This window comes from Pteropus medius, unplaced genomic scaffold (assembly GCF_902729225.1).
Source record: "Pteropus medius unplaced genomic scaffold, Ma_sr-lr_union100, whole genome shotgun sequence".
In the NCBI taxonomy this organism is placed as follows: domain Eukaryota; kingdom Metazoa; phylum Chordata; class Mammalia; order Chiroptera; family Pteropodidae; genus Pteropus; species Pteropus medius.
In genome coordinates, this window is record NW_024354502.1 from 20827937 (window position 1) to 20842152 (window position 14216).

Here is a 14216-nt window from a genome sequence, read left to right on the forward strand (position 1 = left end):
TTTCAAAAGGGCCTTTGCCCAACATAATGGTTTAAATGTCCAAGAGCAGGTGTAGTGAAGGTGGAGATGTTTTGAGAGAATGGGGCACTTCTAGGTTCTCGAATTCTGCCATTTAAGCAACGATCATCTCTGGTATGCCCAGAGCCAGTCAATGAGTCACCAACAGAGTCTGTGTCACTCATGACAGAAGTGCTACAGTTTCTTAAAGTCACTTGGGTGAAACCAGCTGAATCAAGAGTTGAGGTATAGCAGCCAAGGAGGTACTCCCATGCCATCTCTTTTCAAAGGAACTCGCAAGGAGCATAGGTAACTACAAGACGCAGCTATGCACCTTTGTCTCCACTACGACATCCACGCCAAGACCACACTTTCCCAGGGTTGTTCCCAGCCAGACTGAGGAAGACAAAGACTCTGGAGCTAGGTATGCCTGCCCCACGTGAGACTCATCCAATGGGCAATCTTTGTTCGGGGCCTCCTCATTGATGGCCAAGACTTTCTCTGTAGTCTGAGGTTATTCTCTCTAGTACTCCCCCTTCCCGCTCTTCTTTCACAGGTGTCAGACCTGCATTGTGGTCCAAATGCAGGACCACAAAAGGAGTAGGCCTCTCCCTGCCTACTCCTTATTTATCCTTTACAGCTATTTCTCTCAATGTTTCTGTGGCACATATAATCCCATTTGCTCTGCTTCTTTGCTATTGCTTCTTTCTTTTGCTATCTGCTTCTCAGAAGACTCAAACTCACACAGAAGAGTTGGAGACAACTATTTATTTCTCCTTATGGCCATAACCTCCTGATTTTGATTTAGGCCCTGTAACAGCTTACAAGGAATAAAATTTTAATAAAGCATCATTGATTAGGAAGCATCCTGTCTCTTTCTCCTTTAATGGGTTCTGGAGAAGTCTTAATTGATGGAGTAGATATTGTCCTCCCTGGTCACAGCTGAGAGAGGCGGCCCAATGGACCCTGGTAGAGAAGAGTCATAGAAATCACAGAAACACATACTTTAAAAATTCTCCTCTTCCAGAATCCCCATAGACATATACATCATTGTCTTCATGTCCAACTCATCCTACGAGGAAAGAACTTGGCAGAGAGGATTGGAAATTAAGGCAAACTTGCCTAGCAGAACTAATCAATAATAGGACAGAGGAGGAAGTCAGGGAGGAGGAAATATCAATGCACTTAGGAGGAGAATGTGCTTAGTGGACAAGATCCAAGAATGATTCCCATTTGTCATCTGAAAGTATTCAGTAACCACCTAAGCTCAGAAAGTACTGCTTGAAGGGGCTGTCCAGAGCAAGCAAGAAGAAGGACCACAGGACTTTACAGCAGGGGTCCTAAGAGAACATCTTCCAGCCCAGTGGATGTCAAACAGGTCCCCTAGAGCTACCTCTGGAATTTCCTGGAAGAGGAAGTGGGGTCTCTGAGGAGATGTGTCCCCTTATCTGCCAGTCCTTCAGAAGCGCCCTTCTACCATGGGTGTTCTGGCTCTTGCTATCTAATCTGGAAACCACTAATGTAGTCTCACCACTTCCTTTTATTTATAGAGAAATGGAAGCCCAGAAAGGTTGTGTGACTTGCTCATGGTCATGTCGCAAGTTAACAGCAAAGGTGATGGGATTAAACACAGGATTCTTGACCTTAGTCCTATTCTCTTCTGCTTCATAATGTCACCCTCTCAAAGGATTTATAGTTTCTATGTCAGCTTAGTGGCTATGTCAGATTGGACAGAGTCCATCAAGCTGAGGTGATAAATTGATTAAATCTAGCAGATACACAGGCTGTGGTTGTGTAGATGTGTCAATTTTCACTTCAGAGAAGATGAGATTTTTCTGCTTTTCTCTAAAGTTGCCATTTATACATATATTACTTATACTTACATATGGATATTTAAGTCCATCATTTGACAAATGTTCTACTGAAGAGGCAACATAGTGTAGGAGAAATTGCATGGGTTTGAGAGCCAGACAAATAGGGTTGAGCCCTAAGTCCTACACCAGGATCTCAGACGAGTTTATATAATCTTTTGGAGCCTCAGTTTCCTCACCTATGGAGCATGGAGAACCCTATTTTACAGGTGCTTTGAAAATCAGAAAAATATACGTGGAGCACCGATCCAGTGCCCAGCATGCAGTAGGTGCCCCATAATTGTTGGAGAATTCATAGAAGGATAAGAACTCTTGCCTTGAAAATGCTTAAGTCACAGTGCAGTTGGGAAAGCAATGCATGTGGCAATAAGGGAACAATGCTGTATTATCTCCGATGATAGGAAGGGATTCGGAAGAAGGAGAAATAAGTGTGAGCAGAATTAATCTCCAAAGACAATTTAAGGGAGAATGGACTGGCCTTGAAACTTAAGGGGTGGGCAGTGGGTGGAGAGGTGGAGGAGAGGGTATATGAGGAGGGGACAGTAACATGAGCAAAGAGGCAAAGGAAGGATGAAGAATCAGGGCCACGGAGTTAATGGGAGTGGACTCTGGGAGCAGTGGGTCCCTAGGAGGTAAATCACTGGTGTGTCAAGAGAAGCTTTAGGAACGAATGTTGCTAGGTAGATTTTTATTGCTCCAACAGGAAGGAAAATTCTGTGAAGTTTAAGACAGTGAAATTTAGAAATGATTAATTGTTCTTGATGTGAACTCTGACTTGGTTTAAGAGCTGAGGAAAGTGTTAACCTCAGGTTTTCTTGTTTTCATATAGTTAGGCCCCTGCCCCAGTATTTTAGAGGTCAGAAAACTGAAAACCAAATGACTTAAGTGACTTCCCTAAAGTCACACGGCTGGGAAGTAGCAGAGTTGGATTTGAAACCCAAACCTTTTGATTCCTCAAACCCTTTGTTCCTTCCAGTTTCATACTTCTTAGTCTCTTCGTAGTGAAAAGCGCAGAACTGGGCAGATAAAGAAATACTTGGGGAGAGGCAATACATCTTGACTGCGGTTCAAATAACTAGCAAGTGCTTGGTAGATATATACAATGGAATATTACTTAGCCATAAAAAAGAACGAAATCTTGCCACCTGTAACGACATGGGTGGACCTAGAGGATATTATGCTGAGTGAAATAAGTCAGACAGAGAAAGATAAACATCACGTGATCTCACTTACATGTGGAATCTAAAAAACAAAATAAATGAACAAACAAAACAGAAACTCGAAGATAGAGAACAGACTGATGGCTGCCAGGTGGGAGGGCAGAGTTGGGGGCGCATGGAAAAGGTGAAGGTTAAAAAGGACAAATTAGTAGTTACAAAATATGGAGGTGTCAAGTACAGCATAGGGAATATAGTCAATAATATCATTATAACGATGTATGGTGTCAGATGAGTACTATATTTATTGGGGTGATCACTTCATAAGTTACATAAATGTCTAATCACTATGTTGTACACCTGAAACTAATTTAATATGGTATGTCAACTGTAATTGAAAAAGCTTTTTTAAGTATCAAAGTGCTACAATAGTGTTCTCCAACACATTGAAATCACCCTGGGAGCTTTAAAAAAAGAAATGTTGGTCCCCAGGCTTGATGCACCACTTATATCAAAATGTCAGGTGCGGGGCCTGTGCATCAGTATGTTTAAGGCTCCCCAGGTGGTTCAGTGTGTGGTCAGGATTGTGAATCACTGAGCTGGACTATTTGACACACTTGGTCCGACTTACGTGGGCGTTTCTCAGAAGAGCTCTTGAATGACACGCCATCTGTGTAATCCACAGGCCCGTCTGTGCTCGCCTCAGCTGCAGGCGAGAATCTCCCTCCCTCTCTCTTTCTCTGCCATATTGCCTCTTGATTTGGTCTTCATCCTCATGGCGGTGACTAATTAATCCTCCTGGAATAATCAAAGAAGACCTAATCGTGGGTGAGCCATCTGGAGATCCTTTTGGGTTGACTTGGACTTTGGGGAGGCAGAGGGAAAGAAAGTGGGAAATGACTCATACTCCAAATGACTCATACACAAAAGTTGCACTTATTCAAGGAGGACTGTGGTACCTGGGGCTATAACTTTTCCTCCTGCTTCTCAGTGGCTCCAGATGGTCCATTTTCTCTTTCTGTACCCCCACGCTCACCTTGTGACCATATACAGGGAGACACAGATGCCCTGGGCCAATTCTATCCCATTTCACAAAGTGAATTTGGTGTTCCTTCAACAACGTGCATCTTTAAGAAGCTGGGGACTAGAGAGCTAACTCACACAGTTGTAGTTTTTTTATAGATGGGAGGAGTAGAAGGAGTTAATTGATCACAAATATTCACTGAACAGTTCTTTTATATAAGACAGAGATGGTGTTACAGCCCTGCCCAGATCTCCTAGCCTGGGTCAGGATGCATATCCCACAGCTACTATGCTTGGTGGCTGTAGATGGCTCACAGCTGCCACTCTTTCTGGAGGAGTGTTTTTGGCCAATGCGCGCCTTCTCACCCGTGAAGTGGCACCCCTCAGGATGGCCCACAGCCCGTGACTGACTGAAAGGGAAGTACTAGATGCCAACTCCTTGCCTGAAATGGGTTATGGTTTATGCTCCTCAAAATCCTGGCTAGCACCGATCTGAACCACATCTTTGCTTAGCATTTTCCCCTTCCCTCTCCCTCACTTCCTTACAGGTTTTCCCTTCAGGACTCTGCCTCAAAAAGTCACAGGCTCTGAGATCATTTCTCCAAATTCCTCCTAGAAAACTAACTAGAGACAGAAAAGTTTGCTAGGTGATGTTTAAGACACGATTCTGATTTGTAAAATACGTCTTGGTTCATTACAGAGGCAACACATTAACAAGCAAAAAGGCAAAGAAGTAAATAATGAAGATACTCTGGGACATGTCAGAAGGAACTACACAATATTTAAATAAGTTTTAGAGGTAGAATGCTTTGAAGGAGGGTGGCAGAGACCCAAGAGAAGCGTCTGGGAGGAGGAAATAACATGAACAAATTTATGAAGGCAAGAAAAACCCAGGTGCACGACACAGAGCTGAAGGGCAGGGCTCTCAAACCTTAGCGTGCGCCACAGTTTCCTGGAGGGATTGCGAGAACGTAGATTGCCAGCCCGCCTGGTTTCTCATCCAGTGCTCGTGTTTCTAGCAAGGTCCCAGGAGGTGCTGGTGCTACTGGTCTGGGGACCACACTTTGAGAACCACAGCTGTCGTGGGGTAAGATTCGAGAAGCTAAGAATCATGATTTCCTCCTGCCACCACTCAGGTAGCAGACTCCAGGAGACAGGATAGATACTTAAAGAACAAGTTTTCATATTCTTGTTTCCTGACCTTTAAGGAGATTTTCATAAATCCCTCTCAAAGAAGCAATAAATCTTAAAAGCCGTGACTTACTAATGCAAGGATCAAGGCTGGAGGGAGAGAAGTGTCTTGGGGATTTTCAAAGGTTGGCTTTAAGCAGCGAAAGCTGAAGTCTCCAAGACTGAGACCATCGGGTTTATACCATCAACCAAGGGTCAGGGAATAGGGCCTGCCACCTGGTTTTGTAAGTCAAGAGTAATTGGCACCCAGCCACTCCGACATTTACATATTGTATGAGCTCCTTTTCTGCTACAATGGCAAAGTCGAGTGGTTGCCATAGAGACAGAATGTTCCACAAAACCGACACTATTTAATTTCTGAAGGAATTTGCCAACTTCTGCCATACCATAGAGTAAGGAAAATGGGACAAAAATGGATTCGATGGTGGAAGAGTAGCTTCCTCATCTCTGAGAAACGCGATCTTACCACCTGGTAGGGAAGTAGAAAATCATTAAAGTTATAATGAATTTATCTTTTAGCCCCCAAATGAGGATATGAAAATTATGTTCAGTTATAGGAGGAAAAAACTTCAATTTTTGCATTTCTGAATGATCAGTAAAATTCACATCTGCTGGGGGTAATTTAGCAGGATCAGAACAGACGTGTGGAACCAAATGACAGGAAGGTACATGTGTGTCACGCTGTGGAGGCTTTTACACGTGGAGGGCAGGCTCTGGGACCGTCCCTCCCGGGTGTCCATCCCTACGGTAAGGCAGGGTCTCTGGCTGTGACGAGCTATAGAATCGTACAGTTCCCACGCCGTCCCCTGCTGCCACACCTCGTGCTTGCCCATCTGCTTTCAGACACTCTACCTCATCTGCGCCTCACAACACCTGTGAAGGTAACTTCTCATTCCATCTCAGAGTGGACGCAGCCGAGGCTCTGAAAATCTGAGTGTCTAGTCTTGAGACTCAATTCTCGGGTGTCTAACTCCCTCTTCGGTCCTCTCCCACTACACTGCTCAGGGGAGGGAGAGGTCGATATACCTCCAGGATGGGGACTGCCAGAACATCCTCATGAGCGGGGTCTGAGAGGAGACAGAAAGCACAAGGAGGCTGTGGATGATGGTTCTATTTCTAATAAAAGGAACGTGTTCATTCATTCACTCATTTATTCACTCGCTCACTTTCTAGTTCTGGAGGACGTATTCCTCCCGGACTTCTGAGGAGAAATGTATTTTGTTTTTTTTTCAAAGTCCTTAAAAGCTCTTGATCATTCTTAACCATTATCTAATCATATTTGTTTAGTAAAACTACACAGTAGAAAGAACAAAAGTATAGGCTCTATAGTTAGATTACTTTGGATTTAAATTTCAGTCTTATCACTTATTAGCCAAGTAACCTGGGACAAGTCATTTAACCTCTTTATGTCTCGGTTCCCTCCTCTATAAATTAGGGTTAATAAGACCTGCCTTCGAGCCTTCAGTAGGTAACAGGTGTACAAAAAGAGACAGGATTTTCTTGCTGAGTGACCAGGTGCAAATTCCAGGTTGCCTGGCCCCGAGCTGGCTGTGGGGGGGAGGCTTCTCCTCCTCTGTGAGAGAGGCCAGGCAGGGCCTCAACCGCCTACAGGGTCCCTGAGTGCTCTCGGCACTAGCATGTAACTCCAAGAAGCCTTTCTCTGCTGGCAAGACCACGCTCATGATTTCAGAGACATTGTTACATGCTCACCAGGCGCTATTCTGTCCCCACCAGAATCCCTATAAAAAGGAAGGCAGAAGGGGTGAGGTCTCCCTCCTGGAGCACAATCATTCATCCAGGGCTGGCCCTGGCAGGCCTCACGATGTAGTGCCAAGCAAGGTGGGTTGCTTCCTGGTCTCCACCTGTCCTACACCAGGGCTTGGGATGAATTCCACAATTCACATGACATGGATTAAGGAATATACTTTGTTAGAAAAAGAGCAACTTGCAGAGCGTAACGGGCAACCAGAGAAGAGGAAGCTCGGATCCGTGGATTCTCCCATCAGTGAGAGAAGTGTGCCCGGGCCCAGGCTCTGCGGGGCCTACAGTTTGACCTGTGTTCCATGAAGGGCCTCTTCCCTCTGGGCCTCCTTTCGTATAGGGTGATCTTAGGAAAGAAGCTTCGTCAGCAGGGAATACGCAGGCAGTTTGAGCCGGTGGTATGGGGGCGCAGCCAGTGTACGGAAAATGTATTTTTCTTGCCTAAGGAGCCAGAGTAGGCTCCAGGCCAGCCCTTTCCTTTCCTGTGGGCCGGGAGAGCCTAGGGAGCTGGGGTGACTCTGTAGTCTTGTCGCTGTGCATTAAAACCACACACGGCCACTTGGGCCCGGATTCCGGGCTATGTTCCCAGGGAGGAGAGAGGCAGGCTGACTAAGATGGGGTAAAACCAAGTTCAGGGCTTCTGGAAACATTCACACAGCAGAATCTGCTCTTAGCAGAATCACGGGTTTCATTTTGGGATCAACTAGGCATCGCCGTCCCTGAGAAGTGATTTGAATTAGAAATGCTTTATTTTGACGCCAACGATAGAATAAGTATGGGTGAGATCGGATGACTAAAGCATGGGTCACGGGATTTTTATTTAATCCTTATCCTTCCCGTGGGTCTGTGCAATTGGTGGGCATCGTGACACCACTGACAACTCTCTGGGTGGATGTATAAGGCCGGCTGCAGTCTCTGCGGTTAGCACCTAAAGGTCCGGGGTGAGTTAAGGTAAACTATTGTATTCACTTTGTAATAAAACAACTAAAGAGTAAGATCCAAGCCTTGTTCTGAAAGAAACGGTTTATTTAAAAATAAACTTTCGCCTGGGAAGAAAAGAAAAGGCCAGCAGCTCACATTTCCAGTGATGACTTCTAGATAAAACCGGGCTTCTGAGTGGAGGCCGCGAAGACAAAAAGGGGCTGCACAGGAAGGTCGTGGGTTTCCTCCCCCGGCAGCCGTTAGCATTACGCCAACTTCTCACCATCCCGAGATGAGTTAAGGGTAATATCTTAAGTATAATACCAAGAAGCAATTGAACAAAATTAACAAAAGGAAAATCCTATGGGACAAACGATGGTGTATTTAGCTGAGTCTAGTGTGAAACAATCTAAACCATTTATTAAGCACCAACAGCCTTCTAGGTGCTTATTACTAGGATTAATAACTCCATGAGGCATATATTTTTATAATTTTACAGCTGAAAAAACTGGCAATGTCTTTCGATACGTGAGTAGATAAACTATAGTACATTCAGACAATGGAATGCACTAAAAAGAAGTGAGATTTCAAGCCACAAAAAGACATGGTGGAAACTTAAATGTATTATTAAGTGAAAGAAGCCAATGTGAGAAGGCTACATACTATATAATTCCAACTGTATGGCATTTTGGAAAAGGCAAAACTATGGAGACAGTATAAAGATCAGTGACTGCCAGGGATTTGGGTGTAGGGAGGGATGAATAGGCAGAGCACAGAAGGTTTTGGGGTCAGGAAAGGTATTCTGCATGATATTATAATTATGGAAACATACCATTATGTATTTGTCCAAACCACTGAGTGTACAACACCAAAAGAACCCCAATGTAAATGGTGGACTTTGGTTGATTAAAAAAAAAAAAAACTGTGGCAGGTACTTACTCACCTCTGCCACATGTTCCCTCTGCCACACCTTTACCATCCTTCATGCCACCGCTAGCACGCAGAGCTCAATAAATACCTGTCTGATGAACAACTGAATGGTTGCTTGCTAACAGACTCAATTGTGTTCAGTTAGCAGGTAGACATTTCTTTTATCCCCAGGAATGAATCATCATTAGTCCAGAGTTAGGTATGGCAACTCTGTTTTCTCATGCAGTGATTGGCCTAGGAGTGGGCGTATGGCCCAGTTCCGGTCAATGAGACATAAGAGCAGGAATGATGTTTCGCTGGAGCACACCGGAACGGCGGTACTAGTTGTTAAATTATTGAAATACTTCTGTACCAGGTAATAAATACTGCTTCTCTGGTCTCTTCTCCTAAGATCCCCTGAATCTCCCCGCAACCCAGCATCTATCTGCAAGATTACATCTGGCACAGAAGCGAACTCCCAAGGCTTTCCTCCAGGGCTGCAAACAACATTCGATCTGTTTTGATTATCCAAGGGAGGTTTCTAAGGAAAATTCTCTCTGAATAAAAAAGCAGAGGCTAATGGCCTTTTGCTCATACCCCTGCTTCCTGACTTAACACTGTGTGTGACACTGTGGCAGCCATCTGGGGTAACAAGCCAACAAGAGGATAAACAGCCTGAGTCCTCCACGGTACCACTGAGCCACTCTGCACCAAACCTGGGTCCGTCCCCCCTCTAGCTGTTTTATTACATAAGACAATTAAATATCTTTTATAGATGCCTTAATTAATCAGTTCTTCTGTTATCTGCAGCTAAACACGTTCTGAACCATACAGACTCAAATTCAAAGGGTCATGTAATAATAATGCTGCCACTGAAGGCTGAATATGTGTCAGGCACAGTGCTAAGCTGTTTGTGCTCATCTACTTCGCTCTCCTCAGTAACCTTAGAGACAGGTACTGTTGTTATCCGCACTGCTCAGATAAAGAAACTGAGGCTGGGAAATGTAAAAAACTTACTCAAGCTCATGAAACTAGCAAGTAGTAAAGCTAGGACTCATACCCAGCTCTGGGCAGGACTGAAACACAAATTGTTTCATTCTTAGCCTTGTCTCTGTATTAATCTCGACTGCACACTCATGGGGAGATTGTTGGAGCTGTCCCTGGCAGCTCCTTGACCTGGTCCTACATTCCATGACTGGCCCCTGTTGTGCAGGCTGAGAATTTAAATTGTTAGTCTCTCCAGCGCTGAGTGGGTTCTAGGTACCTGCCTCACAAAAAACAGAAAGTCAGTGTAAAGAAGAACTGTCAAGCAAATCAGATGCTTATGTGTGTTTGCTAGTCGGCACCTGCTCTTCCTTGAGGCTTGGAGATGCAAGGTCAAGGTAACTAGATTATAACCAGGAGGCTGTCTGCTGGGTGCAGGATCCGAAATGGGTAGTGAGCTAGCGCTCTGAGTTGTGATGTTTTCCAAGGTCTGCAGTGCCTGCTAAGCAGACGTGGAACTTGTTCTGTGAGTCAAGATACCCACCTGCAGACAGGGGTGTCACTGGGCTTCCCTGGCTGAACGTCACCTCAGTGGATTTACACACTCTTTGGATACGTGAATGCCTTCGAGTAGCTCGCTGCCGCCTTCCCATCTAAAACTAAGCTTTCCCCTTTAATGGTGACTTTGCCCATGTCTGTGTGCAGCCATTATGATTTTACTTCATCATTCAACTCTCTGGAAGCAATCTGGTTTCGAAATCCACTCATTCTAACGCTTCACATAGCTCGGTCCTAGATGGAGTTTCCTTCAAAGAAGCACCCTCTGACCACCTGAGTAATTCACAGAAATTCCAACTTTTGTTCTGGTGTCTCAAGAACATTCAAGGGAATCGACCCACAGCAGCGCGTCTCTGAGCCCGTCTTCTGCTCCAGGTTCCCGCTTTCCCACGGTTCCTCCAGAGCCTCTGACATCCTCACCCGCAGACTCACTCAGCCCATCCAAGTGGCTTTTCTTCCTTTCTCCACCCTACTATGCAGCTCTTCATTCTATAAATTAGTTTGGCCACTCTCCCCTTTCCTCTTCCTCGTCCTCTCTCTCCTCGTTCTGTGTCACAAAACCAGGATGGGAGAGATAGAAAGAGAGGATGGGAAAGCAAGAAGCAAATTTTAATAAGTTTGCATCCATCAAACTCTCAGCCAGCAGGCGCAGTGCTGGGCCCTGAGGACAAAGTGATACCCAGGGCAAGGTCCCTACACCCATGGAGGCTCCAAGTTCTTGAAAAAGAGACAGTTGCTGTGGCCTCCCCTGGCCTGAGGGAACTCCGATGGAGAGGTGGGCACATGGATAGCGGCGGAGCTCACGGAGCACATCGAGAACGATGTGGACATATTATGCAGCTATTCATGGGCTATACTGCTGTTCAACCATCAAGACTCACAGCTGAGAACCCGGAGTCAGTGAAGAGAAAGACCTCAGAGAGGACAAGAGGCTAATTCTTGGGGTGTGAGGAGAAGTCAAGGTGTTTCTGATGGGAGGAGAGCAGTCTTGACCTGGTCTGGGAGAGAAATCTAGGACTACACACCCCCCTTTCTGCTATACCAACAAAAAAGGGGGGCTGAGACAGAGAGGTCACCACTACAGGTCATGGGGGCAAACGGGCAGGGGTTCTGTCCAGCTGTCTGTCCTGTGAGGGTGGAGGAATGGGGCCCTGCAGGAGGGAGGGGAGGCGCAAGCTCCCGAGGTTTAGAACATATGCGGAGCTGCCTCACGGGTGCCCCACGGTTCATTCTGCTGCCTCCTCTCACTGCCCCCCCACACCCCCAGGATTTTGCCATTACAAGTAATGTGACTATAAACATCCTTGTACATTGGCCTTGGATGCTTTAGCTTCTGTGGGGTAGATTCCCAGGAATGGAGTTGCTGAATCAAAATTTTTAAACTTTTCGTTGTAATAGATATTATTAGATTGCTTTCCAAAATGCCAGTAACCATTTGCAATTCCGCCAACACGGCACGAGAGTTCCATTTCTCTGCATCGCTGCTAACCTAGGTGTTCCCGTTCTCACTTTTTTCCAGGCTGGTACCGTAAAGCTATTCTCATCTGCATTTCTCTGCTCTCTGGTAGGTTGGCTTTCAGTGTTTTTGTTATTGAGACCAGCCTTTCTCTGCGTTGCCTCCTTTCCCCTTTTTTCCTTTCCTTTCTTCCTTCCCTTTTTTGTACCCTCTTGTCAATTAGAAAGGGTTCTTTGTGCATTATAAATATTTCACTCGGAAGGTTTATACCCTTCAGTTTAAGAAAATTATTTCCTCTCATTTATTTGATCACATTGATCATTCTACCCTTATTTCTCATGATGACTGTTTTTGAAACTCTTATTAGTGAGCTTGAAGTCCAGTGGGCAGGCCGTCGGGAAGGGAAGATGGGGTACCGTGGGAAGAGCGAGGGAAAGGTGGAAATGCAGGCATGAGCTGGAGCCCCGCGGCGACGGAGTGGAGCCTGTGCTGGTTGTCGTCACCTCTGCCCTTGGTGATGTGGTGCAGGTGTTTGCCTTTGGTCATGAGCCAAACACACACACCTGCCTCAGGAGCCACGGCAGCTAAACATCCAGGGAAACGTGGAGCAGGCGTGGCTCATCCTTGTACCGGAAGATGAGCTGTGGGTAATTTGAGTTGCCAGTTGGTTGCTGCTTCACTTTTACCCTCCAAATTGCTCAAGAATCTCTCCGTGGCTTGCCCTAACGGAAATACAGAGAGAGGAATTCTAGGAAAGGAGTTCAGCCCGGGCAAGCTGACACATTACAAAGCCATTGTAGCTTTCTTTGAAATCTTATTTAGCATTCGTATGGCATATTTAACACTCATAACACACAAAAAACTATGTGCCAGCTACTGTTCTAAGCATTCCATGTATTTTAACTCATTTCATTTTTATAATGCCGCCACAAGCTAGCTATGGTTATTAATAAGCCTATTATTCAAAGAGAGAAGCTGAGAACAGAGAGGTTAAGTAAGCTGCCTAAGGTCACACAGCTGGTAAGTGGCAGAGAAAGGCTTTAAACACAGAGAGTCTGACTCTAGGGTTTGTGTGCTCTAGCACTTCACTATACAAAGGCAGCACTGCCCCTGGCCAAATGGATATTTAAAAGTGAAAACTGGAGAGCTGTAGAGCTTTATTTGTAGAGTAGTTTGTTTATTTGATTGGTTGTATTTTTGTTTATAACTCTCACAATGGAAGTTGTTTGTTGAACTTTTGTGCTTAAGCAATCTGTGTTGCAGTAAATAGAGAGTTAAGATTAAAACAAACTACTGGAAGTATCTAAATTTTACACTAACCTTGGACCCTCTGCTTTTACCTCCTGAAGGCAGACCTTGTCCACAGAGGGGTAAGGCAGGATCTCAGGAGGAGAGCCTTCTCTCTGCAGGCTCAGGGCTCCTGGGGCTGAGTCCCCCAGCTGGGTGTGGCCCCTGAGGGTGCTTCTGCACCCTATGCCTCCCTGCGCCTCACAAACAAGAGCTAATAAAGTCCGCTTTGGCCCAAGTGCTGTTCTCCTGGCTCCTGGGAGAAAGCACAGGGTGCCTCCGTGTTTAAGTACAGCCTAGGATCTTCAACAATCAACATTAATTCAATTTCAGCCATTGGGAAGTCGTAAAATTGTCATGCGACCTCCTTGTCCCTTTTGCCTTGGAGTAAGTGAGGGCAGCTGGCTCATCTCCCAGCATTTTGTAACCCTGCCTTCCTGCTCAGAAGCCCGCGTCTGCTGAAGCTCTGGCTGTCTCCGAGGACCTAGCCGAGTAGGCCCAGCCTCCTCTGCTCTTTCCAGGAGCCAGGGACTGGTGCTGTTTCCAGCACACAGACTTCTTACCCGCCCTCCTGAGTCTCACGACCTGGGGCTGCTTTGGCAGGTCAGGATCCAACTAAGAAGGCTGCACTGATCTCCAAGACTGAATCCTGAGGTGTGCGGGGGAGGGAGAATCTCGGAACTACACAACCAGACCCTTGCCTGCTTACCAGCCGGTCCCCAGGAGCAACCCCCCACGCCCCCGCCTGCCATCCCTGGCCCCGCACATGGAGAACACAGGATGGGATATGACTGTGGGTCCCCATCTCAGTGGTTCTCAAACTTGAGCATGCATCAGGATCTCCTGGAGGGCTTAGCACACTAGCCCCCGCCCTGCTCCGCTCCAGAGCTTCTGATTCAGTGGGCCTGGGTGGGGCCTGAGAATGCGTTTTTCACAAGTTTCAGGGAGGAAGCCACACCTCTGCTACTCTGCTAGGGGTACCCCACTTTGAGGACAGCCTTCTCCTCTGAGGAAGGTCTCTGTTTCAATACTGACTGCCAAATTTTTTCTGCCAACCGTGGCAGGGAGCAGCCCAGAGGCTGTCCTTCCTTCCTCCCATCC